The sequence below is a fragment of the Podarcis pityusensis genome, assembly GCF_964106645.2.
Source record: "Podarcis pityusensis genome assembly, chromosome: 4".
Taxonomy (NCBI): domain Eukaryota; kingdom Metazoa; phylum Chordata; class Lepidosauria; order Squamata; family Lacertidae; genus Podarcis; species Podarcis pityusensis.
Window position 1 is genome coordinate 47,676,312 of NC_138027.1, and position 16,422 is coordinate 47,692,733.

The window sequence follows — 16,422 nt, forward strand, 5'->3', positions numbered from 1 at the left end:
TTTGTCTTGATCAAGATCCTAAACAATTGAGGTTGGGTTTACTATTGTCTCTGGAATGGCTACCTGTCTGGCACTCAGGGCCAGGATGCCAGCAATTATCTCCCATGCAAGAGGCTGCTGAGTATGTGGTCTCAGGCTTCAGGGATTATGGCTGCCCCTGTCCACGTCCCAGGCTCCCTCATTGGTAACCATTTCCTTCCTGATCAGGACAAAGTTGGAATGGCACAAATCTGATACTGGGGTGATTTCATATGACTTTCGAAAGTTTTCCGATTGAGCCAGTACATAGATGCATTTGGTAATGTCCTTTGAAAAGAGATAGGAAAAAACTGTGTGATGGAGTGTTTTGTGGGGACATTTGCAGGAGTCATTGTGTTGGTTTTGGTAGTTGGGAGGGGTGTATGGTGTCTGCTGGAGGGGCAACCCCCCCCAACCTTTCCATAAATTCTGGTAATGGTGGCAAAGGTCACCCTTTGAAGCCTGACTAGCTGAATATCAGTAGGTTGTGTTACAGTCAGGCCAGTCCCCATACACATTTAAAATGTTAACCTAACCTGTCTTTAGATATTGCCACCCACACTTAGGGCTTATCAAGTTGACAAGGAGCAGGGTCATGTTATTTTGACCCTACCCCTGACACTGCTCATACCTTCTCCCCCACCTCTAGATATCCACATTTTGAGTGCAGCTCTGTAAGGTCAAAATATGCGTACTATTGGGAACTCTGTGCTAGTGTTGCATGCAATACATGGTAAGGGTAAGTGATGTGGAGAACAGAGCCAGGCAGAGCTGTCGTGCTGCCTTGCATATTAGCTATATATGTGGAGGGAACATCCAAAGAGAGCTGTACTTTCTGAGCAATTGGTGGGAGTTTCAACAACAGTTAACAGGTTAATGTTAAAGAACTTCTGAGAACACCTCTATGAAGCAGCTGGTTCTGAGGGCTTGGCCTGCGCACAGACAGCTGTTTTCTAGGCACACGCTCAGACGTTCTTCACTGTTGACTGCTTTCATCTAGGGTAACTAAATGCTGACAATGTAAGATGAGTTGATAATTTCAATCTGAAGAAGAATTGTTGAGAGAAAAGGTCAGTTTAGTAATACAGCCAAGCATTATGAGTTGGACAAATTCTTATACTGAACCGATATCATGCATTTTGATTCCATCATGCAATTAAAGATGCAGTAAAATTGAAGCACCAGTGGGAATTCTGGTGAGACTAACTTTGATTTGGTTTCATTTGAATATGATAGCTGGAATAAAAAGGAAATGGAACTTTGGAGGCTTTGCGGCTATTTCTCCTGGCTGGGATGGAGGAGGGTATTTTTTTAAAAAAGAGTTTAAGAGGCTTTGGCATATGTTTAGGAAATACATTCAAGGCTGCCTGCAGTTTTCACATGTAGCTTTACATAATTATGTTTTAAATTATGCAATAGGTTGGATGAGGTAATGACTGGATTATAGCCAATAAACTGAAGCTCAGTCCAGACAAGATAGATGGATTGTTAGCTGGTGGGTTTTCTGCCTAGCTAAGTTGTTTGTTCAGCCTCTTCTAAAGGAGATTGCTCCCCTGAAAGTTCATGCTTGTAGTCAGGAGGGTGCTCATTGACCCACTTTTGTCACTGGAGACACAAGTGGCCTCCATGACCTTGAACGCCTTTTGCCAGTTTTTGCTGGGATGTCATTTCCCCTGGACAGGCATAGTCCTGCTTCAGTTACTCATGCCCTCGTAGCCTTCTGTTTGAGCTACGACAAAATGTCCTACATGGTGCTGCCTTTGAAAAGTGTCTGAAAACTTCAGCTAGCTCAAAATATGACTATGGGACTGGGTGATGTGAGGACATCACACCAGTGTGTCACCAGCTTCACTGACTCCCAGTAAGAGTCCGGGTCCAATTCAATTTGCTGGTTTTGGCCTTAAAGGTACTTCATGCCTTGGGACCAGGGTACCTTTAGGACCACTTCTTTCCAAAACCAACTATGTAGTCTTTGATATCTTGGGAAGTCATTCTAAGAGTGTCCCCACCAAATGAAGTGTTGTGGGTGGCTAAGGGAGAAAGGATCTTTTCATTGGTAGCACCCCAGCTGTGGTGAAATGCAAACAGGGGACACAGAAAGGGCTGAACTCCTCAATGCCTTCTTTGCCTCAGTCTTCTCTGATAAAGAAAACAATGCCCGACCTGAAGAATTTGGAGCAAATGATTCAGCAGAGGAAACACAGCCCAGAATAACTAAGGAGATAGTACAAGAATACTTGGCTAGTTTAGATGTATTCAAGTCTCCAGGGCCAGATGAACTGCATCCAAGAGTATTAAAAGAACTGGCAGATGTGATCTCAGAACCACTGGCAGTCATCTTTGAGAATTCCTGGAGAACAGGCAAAGTCCCGGCAGACTGGAGGAGGGCAAATGTTGTCCCTATTTTCAAAAAGGGGAAAAGAGAGGACCCAAATAATTACCGCCCAGTCAGTCTGACATCAATACCAGGGAAGATTCTGGAGCAGATCATTAAGCAGACAGTCTGTGAGCACCTAGAAAGGAATGCTGTGATCACCAATAGTCAGCATGGATTTCTGAAAAATAAGTCATGTCAGACTAACCTGATCTCGTTTTTTGACAGAATTACAAGCCTGGTAGATGAAGGGAACGCAGTGGATGTAGCCTACCTTGATTTCAGCAAGGCATTTGACAAGGTGCCCCATGATATTCTTGTAAAGAAGCTGGTAAAATGCGGTCTTGACTATGCTACGACTCAGTGGATTTGTAACTGGCTGACTGACCGAACCCAAAGGGTGCTCATCAATGGTTCCTCTTCATCCTGGAGAAGGGTGACTAGTGGGGTGCCACAGGGTTCTGTCTTGGGCCCGGTCTTATTCAACATCTTTATCAACGACTTGGATGATGGACTCAAGAGCATCCTGATCAAATTTGCAGATGACACCTGTAATGGGTTTAGGGGTTGCTCGTGCGTAAGTTGCTGCCACACCTGGCTAGGTTACCTGGTTAAACCCTTTCTGACTGAACAGCCTCCAGCATCGTGACTGTCTCAGTCGCTGGCAGAATCCGTCAGTGGGCGTTTCTTAAACTTCTTCCAGCACAAAAGTTCCTTGACGCCAAGTCTCCTCCTACTCTCCCTGCGCGGAAGTCTTCTGCGCAGGGAGGGTGTGGGCAGTGGAGTACCCGTACTCTCTCCGCTGGTCTCCGGTGAGGAGTCTTGGAGCCTCCTCTCCGATTCCCCCATCTGCCCCCCTTCTCTACTGGTGTTACGCTGATTTCCTTCCCCAGCAGACGGGCTCCCTCTCTCCCTACTGGGACCCTCTCCGCCATCCCTTTGGAGCCTTCCCTCTGCTTCCAGCTCCGATGGCCGTTCCCTGACAACACCAAACTGGGAGGGGTGGCTAACACCCCAGAGGACAGGATCACACTTCAAAACGACCTTGACAGATTAGAGAACTGGGCCAAAACAAACAAGATGAATTTTAACAGGGAGAAATGTAAAGTATTGCACTTGGGCAAAAAAAATGAGAGGCACAAATACAAGATGGGTGACACCTGGCTTGAGAGCAGTACATGTGAAAAGGATCTAGGAGTCTTGGTTGACCACAAACTTGACATGAGCCAACAGTGTGACGCGGCAGCTAAAAAAGCCAATGCAATTCTGGGCCTCATCAATAGGAGTATAGCATCTAGATCAAGGGAAGTAATAGTGCCACTGTATTCTGCTCTGGTCAGACCTCACCTGGAGTACTGTGTCCAGTTCTGGGCACCACAGTTCAAGAAGGACACTGACAAACTGGAACGTGTCCAGAGGAGGGCAACCAAAATGGTCAAAGGCCTGGAAACGATGCCTTATGAGGAACGGCTAAGGGAGCTGGGCATGTTTAGCCTGGAGAAGAGGAGGTTAAGGGGTGATATGATAGCCATGTTCAAATATATAAAAGGATGTCACATAGAGGAGGGAGAAAGGTTGTTTTCTGCTGCTCCAGAGAAGCGGACACAGAGCAATGGATCCAAACTACAAGAAAGAAGATTCCACCTAAACATTAGGAAGAACTTCCTGACAGTAAGAGCTGTTCGACAGTGGAATTTGCTGCCAAGGAGTGTGGTGGAGTCTCCTTCTTTGGAGGTCTTTAAGCAGAGGCTTGACAACCATATGTCAGGAGTGCTCTGATGGTGTTTCCTGCTTGGCAGGGGGTTGGACTCGATGGCCCTTGTGGTCTTTTCCAACTCTATGATTCTATGATTCTATGATTCTATGAATATCAGCCCCAGATAGGCTCACTTGGCATGTCATTTCACCACCCTTCAGGTTTTTCCAATTGTTTTAATCTGTTTTAGCTTTCAGCTGTTTTTACTCTCTGCCATAGTTCTTATGCTGTTTTCCTTCCTTTTTTTCTTACTTCTTCCCAACACCAGTCAACGATGAGTACAAATATTGTATTTGCTGCTTCCTCCCTTCCCAGCTCCAGCTAGAGCTTGGTGCATGAGTGTCCATTGCCAGCGGCACTTTCCCACCCCCATAATTTATTTGCGCACATGTGTCTCTCTGTGTGGGAATTGTACAGTGGGGAGTGGGACAGAGCTTAGCATTTCAGTACCTGGTTACCCAAGGTACATTTTAATTCCTGGCTTTATCAATCAACTAAGCATTTAAATAATACCAGGCAAATATAAAAATCAATGTTGTATTTTTAAATAAATGTCATGATTATTCACTGCATTGTGGATCCATTATGGGTGGAAAACAGGGTATGTTTAAATAAGACCCTTTGAACTGTTCAGTTATTAACTGGCTATTGTGGGCAACACAGTGGATATATAATCAAGCATAACGGCAACACTGCACACTAAATCTGTAGCTTTTTGCAGTGTTTGCATTAACAGGGCTATGACTTCTTATCCTGTTCTATACACAATTTAGCACGGTGGTAGAAAGTGTTGGTATACAAACCTTGTGTGGCTTCAGTCAGTAGAAGGCTGGGTTGAAACTTGCAGATACAGTGAGGAGAAATACACATTGGGGTTTCCCAGTAAGCACCTAAGCTCTGCCCCTTCCTCCTGCTTGCTCTTCTGTCTTCCCTCTTCTGCTGCATGAGGCAGCCATGAAAACCTCCTCTCATTATGTTAACTGGGAATCCAAAGCCATGCTTGTGAATTTGAAGTAACTGTAAGTAAAGGAACATTTTCTCTCTCTTTGCCAGTGGGACTCCTGTGTATTTAACGTTACTCTGTTTTTAAAGCAATGCTAGGGATATCTGTATGAGACAGATGATGGGTGGTAGGTTAAACTCCAGCTTCTAAGTTATTTTTACTCTGCTAAATATATATGAACTGCAAGCCAGCCAATATTATTTTTAAAAGCTTATTAGAAAGAAGCTCTCCCAGCTGGCTCTAGCTACTGATACAGTGAAGGTATTCAGACTCTTAGGCTGCCATTCTAAGCCCATTTACCCAGGAATAAGCCCCATTGAATCCAGTAGGGCTAACTTCTAAGTACACATAGTTAGGAGTGCACTGTAACTTAGCATAAGGCTGAATCAGGTTCCATATGGTGTCATCAGTGACCAACAATATGCAGTGAATAGTTTAAAGCCAAATTCAGACACTCCAGGCCTCCATTATGATCCCAGGCTCAGCTGGTTTACGTTACTTCTGCTTATGTAAGAGAAAAACCATTCCAGCTATTAAAACTGTTTGTGGTGTTTATTAGAAATATAATCTTAATACTGCCACAAAATAACATCCGATTGTATTTCAAGCAATGCGGGATTTTCTGAAGCCAATGCTGGCTTTAATGCATATTTCTTCGCGATGCACATTCTCTGTTTAGTGCTAATGCATATTAAGGAGAGGTGGAAAACGTGGGCACTTGCAATGCCTTCCACACTTGAGAGGATCCCAGAAAGCACCCTCATGGGATGTCCAGTATTTCTTCTGGCAACATAAATTTTGGCAGAAAGTACTGAAGAAGTGATTTGAAAAAATGTGCCATTTCTCTAGGCTTGTTCATGTCTTCCTTCAATCAACTGCACTCCCATTAAAGTAGGTCAAGTGAAACCTCACCCCCTTTATTTCAGAATCATAGAATTGTAAGAGTTGGAAGGTATCCCGAGGGTCATCTAGTCCAACCTTCTGCAACGCAGGAATCTCAACTAAAGCATCTATGACAGATGGCCATCCAACCTCTGCTTTAAAACATCCAGTGAAAGAGAGTCCACCACCTCATTCCACTGTTGAACAGCTGGTGTTTAGTCAGAATCTCCTTTCTTGTAACTTGAATCCATTGGTTCAGATCCTACACGCACCATGAGACAGCGCTCCAGACATCCCCCTCAAACTCTCTGCTAAGTGCTCTTGCAAATGCCCCTGCTTACGAGTCCAGTACACGAGCTCCCATAAGCTGCAATCATCTAAGTAGAACTGCTGCTGGCTGCTAACTCCTCCCCAATTCTCTTTTAAAATAATACATTTTGCTATGAGTTTGCTGTTTATATGACCTTAGAAAATCACACCGCCACCACATCAGATTCACTGGGAGAAAGCCTTTGACCAATGTTGGCGGATTTTTTTTAAAAAAAGTTTTTTGCCTGATGTTCCAGCTGCCACTTATAACTGCAGTGTAAGGTAGATCTTCTCTGCTGCAGAAACGGCCTCTGGATATGTTGTATTTATATAGGAATGTTTCATAAATGTTGCTTGTTACTAATATGGTAGCATTTGGAAAGCATAATGAGCCTATCATGCAATAATATTTTTAGGATTTTCTTTGCATTCATGCAAACTACTGTTCTTTATTTGACATTTATTCTAACAAATATAAATACTACAACTGAGTTTTATTCGGAAGCCTTTCAAGAACCCTCTTGTGTAATGAGTATAAGGCCAAACGTTGTGCTCATTTTCCAGAAACAAGCAAACTAAAATGCTGGCCTTCAGTGCGACTACATTTAAGAACCATCAAAACAATTGCTTGAGTAACTTGTTTGCTAAGAAATGCTGCGATATGCTGTTATTTCCATTTAAACAAATGCAGTTGATTAAGGCTGGTCAAGATATGATAGAATAGATGTAAAGTAATTGTATCTAACTTTCAAATAAACTAGAGCATTCTACAGAATGGATGCCACAGGTTGAACAGGAAGGCTTAGGACCTGGCAATGGCATTGAATAGGAGTGCCATACTTGCTTGTCTCTCTAGTGTTGTTAAGGTTTCCCTGCAAACACAACAGTTCACATTATTCCTTCTTCTCTAGACCCTCCTCATCTCCTCTTTATAGCACTCCTTCCTGGGTTTTCCTCTGAATTCCATCTGTTAACCCTTTTCCACAACAACTTTCTGTATTGCCATCTGATCACCATCCCTTTTCACTCTGCACCTCCTAGTGATCTCTCTTTGCACCACTTCAGGTTAGAAGGTCAGCATTGCCACATCGTTAACTGAAAAATTATCAGTGCTTTTCGCCCCCCACATCTCTCTGCATTTATATCTCTGATCATCTGTTTTCTCTCTCTCCACTTTCTCCGTTGTCTCTGTTTCCTCATCCCATGCATTTCTGCACCTCCAGGTTTTCCTTCAGTTTCTTTTTTTGGCAATAGCAACCAAGGGAACAGCACACAAGGCTTTCAGTTCACACACTGAAGGTAACTCAGATGTGGGTGACCAACTATGTTTTTGTTTCATCCTTGGAATTTAATTTACGCATGGGGAAGGCTCTGTCTTAGTCATGAGATTTCTGAAGGACCATTCGTTGTGAAGAGCATCCTGCATAGTTTTTGGGGGTTTTTTTTTAAGCCATGGAGGATTTGAATGCTCATGTTCAGACATGCACCAAGAGCTGCATAGAAAATTATTTACTTGGAGCAACTGAGGAGCTCTCTTATAATACTCCTTAACTTGTTTAAACCAAACCACAGAGATTCTTGCAATAGTCTGTTTCGAATAGCTAACATCAGAGCATCATTTGCTATCAGATGCATGGCAATAACTTGAGTCAGTCAAGAAGGTTGAGGCCTGGCTGTGACAGGCTGCTTGCGCCTTTATCCTGGAGACCTAGACCAGCATGCTTTTCTTTCAACTTCTTATTAACCTTACATGTGCCCTGGGTGAAAGCGTAGGTAGAATATCAAATGTATTGTGTCTTACCATCAACAGTAAGGTGTACATTGCTAAGCAGCTAAATCTTTTAGCATCCCCTGCTGGTTCTTAGGGGCATCATGCAGCTAAATCCTTGTGTGTGATTTTCAATGTGCATTCATTAGGATTGCCCCTCTCCTGCCTTCTTCCAGCATGAGAGGTGAGCTGGGAAACGAGTAAGAGGAATCCAAGCACGAAACTTGTAATTATACAACCAGGGTTGCCCCTAAGTGGCTATAGTTTCCAGTTAATGAGGTGGTGTTGCAATATATAATGCTACTAATTTAGCGGATAAGACAGTGATATCGTACATTAAGTGTAGCTGTTCTGTAAGGAGAAGCAGACATGCTCAGGTTGCCTTGGAAGAGTCAATAATATCTTTTTTCCCACTGAGCAAACTTTAGCTGGATGTTCACTTTTACATTATGTCACTCTCACTTATCTAATGCATTTTCACAGGCTGGCAGCATTTTAAGGGCAAGTCATGTACTGGGATTTTGGATTCTTAGCAAATGTGGGTCAGTCATTTCCTAGTCCTGTGACACAGTCCACCACCCAATTGGTCTGCATACTTGGAGGGCTGGTCCTTACTGAACTTTTGTAGAAGTATAATCATGGCTTTAGTCAATGTGTCCAGAATTTGAAGTTTATGAAGGAGACTAATTAGTGGAGGGATTAGTGAATCTAAATTCAGGCTATAAAACTTCACAGATAATTTATTTGGATAAGGAATTTAAGTGCGTGCACGTTGTGTGTTTTTCTGTAACTGGGAAGTTGCCTGTCCTCCAGTAATGTTAACTATTTGCTAGTTTTTAAAAATAATTTACTTAATGTTGGATGAACTGAATTATTTGACTGATAGCTTAATAAAAGTTACTAATGTGGTAATAAGTTGTTTATTAAAGTTAGTAAGTTTCTGTAGGTCCTCCTTGGACATCACCAGAGGAATCATTTATTACTTTCTCTCTAGACGGTGAGCCAAGAGTTTATTGGTTTTCTTGCTTTTGTCAGTAAATGATTTACTTGCCTCAATTATATTTATTAAATCTAGCTGTCTTCTGTTTATATTTAAATATTGTTCAATCTTGTGGTTGTTTATGTCGAGTTTCTTTTTTCTTTGCAAAAGTTTCTGTTTTTCTTTCTTTCTTTTTTGGGTCTTTATTTACGATCCCTAGTTTTCCTTTAAACAGTGTTGTACTATAAACATTTTCAGGGCCCTTCTGTTCAACAATTCCACATGTGCAGGCCAAAGGCAATTTATCAACACACATTTCTTTAAAGTCACAGCATCTACTTTCCCAAAACATGCTTTGGTATACAGCTCAATTATTCTGTTCTCTGTGCTTTTTTAACTTCTTTATTTTTCAGTTTCAAAAAATACAAATAACAAACAATCCCCATATACTGATACCCAGCAAGAAACATTCAATGCATATACAGAGTAAATGATACAGTCAAACAATAAGGGTCTTCTGCTCTCTTCCTTAACAGATTGTCCCAGAGTGAGCTATGGATAGTTGCTGGTGAGGGGACAACACTGGGCTTTTCAGCATACTGAATAAACATGTACTGTACCATTTCAAAATCACCTTTGGCCTTTGTGTTCCTGAGTGCTCATATGATCATAATGACTATATTTCATATTCTATCCCACCATGCCTCTAGCATAGCTGTTATCTGGATTGTGTAATTATGTATATTTCTAGCTGCAGACATGAAAAAGATTAGTAGGTCCTTAAAAAATAAATTATTATGGTCATCCATAAACAGATTTAATAAAGCTAGCCTTGGATCAACCTGGCCTGTAATACAAGAAACTTCTGCAAATATGAATTTCCAAAATAGTTGTACAGGCCTGCATTCCCACCACATATGGCTATATGAACCTAACTGCTGACATCCTCTCTGACATAAGTGACTTGAATAAGAGCTAAACCTGTTCTCTGTGCTTGACATCAGGTGGAATCCCTTGTTTCTGAAGAATATATTCACTAGTTGGCTGCTAGGCAGGTTGAGAGGCTAGTGCTGACTGGATAATTGCTACACTGCACAACCAAGCAGGAAAGAAAGTTGGGCCTCTCTTCAGTTAAAGCCTTTCCCTTCCTCATTCCTCCTGGGCAGTGATACTGACCAAGACAGAATTTTGGGACAGAAGTCCAAAACTCCCCTCAACAGAATGAGCAGTTGGACCCACAAACATAGCATTCCTAGTTAAAGAACCCCCTCAAAATCTAGCATTGCCAAGTTGCACTGGTGCTCCTGGGTCTCAAGACTTAAAGAAGCCCTCCAGAGTAGGTAGGACAAATAGTGCTAAAGATCCAACAGCTGATTTATTTGCAGGGCTCCTAGTCTGCTAAGAGGCCCACCCCGTGGCCTATACTGTGCCAATGCACCAGCAACAGCTGCAGGATTTTGACTGGGCTCTCCACATAGTGTTCCCATTCTATATAGCTGTGACTTGGAAATGGAAACTTCTTATTGTAGGATGGGCCTAGCTTTCAAGGGTGGTTCAGAGCATAAGTGAGACACATGCTTCTGGTGACAGATCTAATAATGAACACCTCCACTCACAATAGCTTGCCTTGTATAATGCAGGGCAGGAAATTAATCCTTGGGCTATTTCAGATGTGAAGGTAAGAAGGATTTGTAGTCTTACCACTGCTAGGTTTGAAGCCAGCACTCTCATCCTGGTGGAAATGGTAGCAGATGGTGCATGGGTAAGCCTGGCTGGGGTGCTAGTGTGGTTTGGAAGACACAAGCCCCTATACTGTAAAGAACTGGGAGCTAGGGGCAAGCTCTGAATCAAGTTTCTACTACAGTGTGCTGTAGGGAGGGGTGCCCTTATCTGAGTATGGAACGGATGAACTAGAGATGAGACTTCTGTATTCAGATTGTTTTCCTGTGCAGTAGGTAGGATTTGCTCTTCTCTCCTAACATAACCTTGATATACAGGTGTGTGCCTGTATACAAAAAGGCTGAGAAAAATGATATACAGTCATACCTTGTTATGTTTGCTTCAGGTTACGTCTTTTCAGGTTGCGTCCCGTGGCGACCCGGAAGTACCGGAGTTTTGCCACTCATGCATGCGCAGACACGCAAAATGATGTCACGTGCACGTGCAGAAGCGGCAAATCGCAACCCGTGCATGCACAGATGCGGGTTGCGTTCCTTTTAGGTTGCGAACGGGGCTCCAGAACGGATCCAGTTCACAACCAGAGGTACCACTGTAATCAGGTCAGGACTCTGAACTGTGGCTGCTCCAGGAAAATTGGAACAGTTGGAGTGCCAATGAGTGTTCTAATCATACATCAAACGAACAGAAGTTACAGATAGTGTTGTTGGAATTCTGCCTGGGTCAGAGGAATGTGCCACAAGCGTAGGCACCGGCAGATATTCCTGTCGACCTCCCCGCGTCTCCCAACCTCTGCCTCTGCCTTCAAGCTGCAGGCCTCTTCCTCCGGAGCTTTTGTTTTCTTTGAAACGCAGCTCCGTGAACCAGGGAATTAATCTTCCTGCGTTCACACTTTTAGCCCGAAATGCAGCATACCTTGAACTTTGTTGCTCTGGAAAACACCTCTTCTTTCCATCAGCTGTCTGTGGAGCCTCTAGCTTTTCTCAGACGCCTTTCTCCCTCCTTGGAGCAGAGGAGGACAATCCACCAGCCTCTCATGCAGATGTCCGATGTATCGCAACCATCCTCTGCTACCACTGTTGGAATTCTGCCTGGGTCAGAGGAATGTGCCACAAGCGTAGGCACCGGCAGATATTCCTGTCGACCTCCCCGCGTCTCCCAACCTCTGCTGATAAGCAGGCGAGGTCCGGCGATTCTTCTCAGATGTATGAGAGGAACACACCGTTCTTCCTCTCTCCCCTTTGGTGTCCCCAGGGAGGGGAAAGAAGCAGACAGAAAACTATTTACATCATTTATTTCTGCCTCTTACATCAGTACAGAGAATCATGTCTGCACTCAACAACAGCAAGAAGGAAACTCCTCCCAAGTACATCCAGTACGGGTCATATGACACACACACACTGAGCTAACATCCGGTGCTCAGTACAGAATGGACTGCCCCTTTGTTCCCATGGCAACAGTCACAAACATCCTGTCTGACTTTCCAGCCACAAGCAGCTGGCTGAGCTGCTAGAGCCTTTGCTTGCTGCAGCATTGGTGCTTTATGGTAACAAGTGTAACTTGCGCTGTGAATGAAGATGTTTTAATAACCCATTGAAGAAATACATTAGCAGGCTCAAGATGACTTGCCTCTTTCCATTTCCTCTATGAGTTAAAGTTGCAACATTTGGGGCTTTTTAGAGGACAGAAGAGTGAGCAAGAGGGGAAATGACAGGTGTATAAAATTATGCATGGTTGGAGAATGTGGATACAGAGAGGAAATTCCCTCCCTCTCATAGCACTAGAACTGGGGACAGCCAACAAACCTAAATATTGGAAGGTGCAGGGCTGACAAAAGAAAGTTCTGCTTCGCAGATTAGACAAATTCATGGAGGATAATATTATATTCTCCTTCCAGTGTTGTAGGCAGTATACCAGTGGCTGGGAATCACAGGTGGGAAGAGTGGTGAGGAGAGTATTGTTCTGCTCCTGTTCTGCTTGTTTGTGTTTGGAGAAGAACAAACCACCAGTGTGCGAATTCACCTATAAGATGAGGCCAGCCTCTGGTTTGTTTGCCTTTCTCTGGCATGGCAGCAGCAGGAGTGGGGAAGGAACAAAATGAGGACCTTTGAGCAGCATGACCCTGCACTCTGCTCATTCACATTAAGCCACGGTTTATTTTTAACTATTGTTTATTTTTAACCATGATTTAATGTGATGCATGAACCTTTTTAATTTGAGCACTCTTAATTGTATAAAATAGAAGACCTGAAAACTTATCTGACTTGTGGAAACTGAATTATAACCATAACTGCTAGTCTTTATTATGCTGCATTATGTATGAGATAATTCAATTATTTTTTTCAATGTTATCTACCATATAGAATCTAATGGGCGTGATCTAGATAGAGTTAGGCATCTATAAGCCCCACTGATTTCAAGTGATCACTCCACACCTGGGCTGGATCTTGCCCTACTATAGATGTCTGATTAAATCATTGGCTACCAGCAGGTCAATAACACACTTCCCTGCTGTTCTGTGTTTGTGACACACTATAATCCGGAAAATGTGGCTTAATATATAGGGGCATATAGGGTGAAGAGTATCCGCTTTTGGTCATTGGTTGATCTAGAGACCTGCAGTGCCAGCTGGTTACATGATTCTATTTAGGGCTAAATATATCAAGTTGCTTTCCCAGGAAGTTATCTGCACATGCTTTTCTATCCATGTTGTATGTCAGGCTGATTTTTAAAGGAATAAAAATTAGTTCACTGCTGAGTTAACTTTTCCTCCAGATTTTGTCTATATTATTTATTTTCATATTTGATTGTAATTTGTTTAAAGTAAGACTGCTAATGGAGCAGTGATCAGTAATTAGTTGGCAGTCATGCTATGGCAAGAATATAAAAATGGAAAGATTAAAAAAAAGTGGGCGACCTTCAGATAGACCCCTTTAAAACCTTATACTATTTGTCACTGGCTGCCTTGGAACATGTCTCATTTGTAAACTATACAAAAACCAGATATGTTGCCTTTAGAACAAAGAAACAATATTTGTATGAACTGAATTGTGCATCTTAAAATACAGATAAAATGTACTTCAGGCTATTCATTTAACACAAGGGTAGGCAACCTAAGGCCCATGGGCCAGATCTGGCCCAATCACCTTCTAAATCCGGCCCACGCACAGTCCGGCAATCAGCGTGTTTTTACATGAGTAGAATGTGTCCTTTTATTTAAAATGCATCTCTGGGTTATTTGTGGGGCATAGGAATTCGTTCATTTACCCCCTCAAAATACAGTCCGGCCCACCACATGGTCTGAGGGACGGTGGATCGGCCCACGGCTGAAAAAGGTTGCTGACCCCTGATTTAACACCTGCATTTGCAGAGAGAGGACATGTGGATTCTTAGTAGCAATGCAGGAAAGTGTCAATTTTGATTTCTCTTAGTTTCCTATTTTTCCAGACTTGGGTTAAGTTTGTCACATTTCTACAACCATTTGTGATTTTTTAAAAGAAGTTTTCAAGGGAATTCATCTGTTTTATATTGTGTATATCTCCAAATGTGCATATTTTTGTAATTTCCCTTATGATGCATTTTCACTAATGTGTTTTTATGCACATTTTGCACACTTTCCACAGATATATGCATTTTGTACACACTTTTTGTTGAAAAACTGCACCACAAAAATTGAAGACGTGCAAATTTTGAAGGATAGCTGTGTTTCTGTTTGCATATTATTTCAGGAAGTTAAAATTTCGAACTTTCGCTTGCAAATGAGTACCAAACTGACCCCCCCCCCCGGTGTTTAGTTGAGTTTATGACAATCCATGCTATGGAACGAATTCATGTATGTATGTATGTATGTATGAATAAATAAATCTTAATTGCAATATACAATTCCCTGTACAAACCAGATCTAAAAATGGTTAATTTAACCAAGGGTGGGGTGGGACAGGACACGGAGAAGCGTTCCTCTGTTGTAAGCATTTTATGCATCTCTAATAAAATGCCATCTAACAATCCATATTTGTATGCGTGTGTAATTTATAACAATGAACATGTGGAGCAAACGGGTCTAAGCAGTATTCTTTTCCTCCTGCTATCAGACAAAGGTAATTAATAATATAAATGCATCTTATGCCTATATGCAGAGGTTCGTAAACCATAGAAATCTTGAGGTTTGAGTAAAAGCCAGACAGCTTCCTCTTCTTGTTGCCATATGCTACATCATTTACCTTCTTGGTGTGTGTGTGTGTGTGTGTGTGTACAAGCAATCTGTATTCTGAAGAATTGTGCTCTTTCTTTTCATTCTGCTCTGTCGGTGGTCATCACAGCTATTCTCTTCATGAATATGTAAATCCCATGCATAAAACCACAAAAATTAGCATGACAGCTCTTCGCCCACCCCACCCCACCCCACCCGCCCCAAACGTGACCAATTATATTGAACTAATACATGAAAAGTGATGATTTAATCTTTTGGCCAGATGAATAGTTTCCGGGACGGCTACAAGGGAGTCTATTAATTATCAAACCGTTGGATACGTACATATATAGCCACCCTATGCATCTAACGATCATTACACTTCTGTGGGTCTGTGATGGTGCAGATGCAGATGTATTTCCCAGGATCTAGTTAGGGGTAATACTTTGTCGTTGCCCTATCTATCTGAGCATTTGCCGACTTGAAGCATATTTGTCTTTTCGGTTTCTTAGCAGAATGCTACAATGAAAAATAGGGAAGGGAAGGTTAAATAAATAAATAAATAAATAAATGGAGGAAGGAAAGAAGGTTTGAAAGCAGATCCTGCATTTTCCCCATGTGCTCTCAATTCGTTTAGTTAAAGGATGGAAGCACCGATGGGTGGTGTGGGTGGGGGTGAGAAGCATAAGCAATTGATGCGTTTTATTATTTAAATCACCAGCCGTGTTCATGCACATTTATATCGGGTGACGTCAATGCGACCCTTTTTTTTTGGAACGGTGGTACTGCAGCTCATACACAGTAATTAGGCTGATGTAATTATAGTTAAAACAAAGGAGGATGCCGCTGCTGATGGCTTTTTAAAAAAATTGAAATATTAAAGGCGGACACATATTCCAGCACACGGTAAATGAACCTGAACTGCTGTCAGGGGCTAGGAGGACAGTGTGGCCAGTTGCACCTATTGTGTCACTGCTGTAGAAAGGAGCTTACTGATTGGCCACTGTCTGCAGCACATAATACTGACTGGTTATAAAAGACATGTCTGGGGGGGAAAGCCTGTAGGTACTCCATTGTCTGGCAAAGTTGATATCACTGCATTTCCCCCCCTTCTCCTTCCCAGAGAGTCAGACAGCTGAACTGTAAAAGCTGTACAGATTTTCCCCCCCTCCTTTCTCTTACAATACAGATTTTTTTTTTGTTTCGTTTCGTTTGGTATCATGGCCCCGCTTCAGTTTGCATACTTAAACAGAATACTAATTAAGATCCCTTGTCTTAAATAGAAAAATTACACGGATGCAAATAGGAAAAAACCCCCAGCGCTTTAGCTCTTTTTTTCTTTTAAAAAAAAAAATCAAAAGGGTTGGGTCTGTGCCAAGAAATCGGTCACAGTCCTTAGAGTGAAATGAAGAATTTTGTAATCAAGGTAAACAAAGAAGCGTCTTGCTTGCTTTTTCTTCCTGCCTT

At 42.4% G+C, this 16,422-nt stretch overlaps 1 long non-coding RNA gene across 9 annotated transcripts in view; it reads left to right on the top strand.

Annotated features, from left to right (window-relative positions):
* Window positions 1-16,422, top strand: part of LOC308476619 — a 235,273-nt gene that overhangs the window by 21,243 nt on the left and 197,608 nt on the right. Inside the window, exon 3 of one of the 9 annotated variants that reach the window (XR_013986004.1) lies at window positions 2,621-2,693. The exons of 7 other annotated variants lie outside the window; for them this stretch is intronic. This is a non-coding gene — a long non-coding RNA (uncharacterized lncRNA). Of the gene's footprint in view, window positions 1-2,620; window positions 2,694-5,146; window positions 5,168-16,422 lie in introns of those variants that run through there. One more of the 9 variants, XR_013986005.1, reaches the window with a different exon arrangement.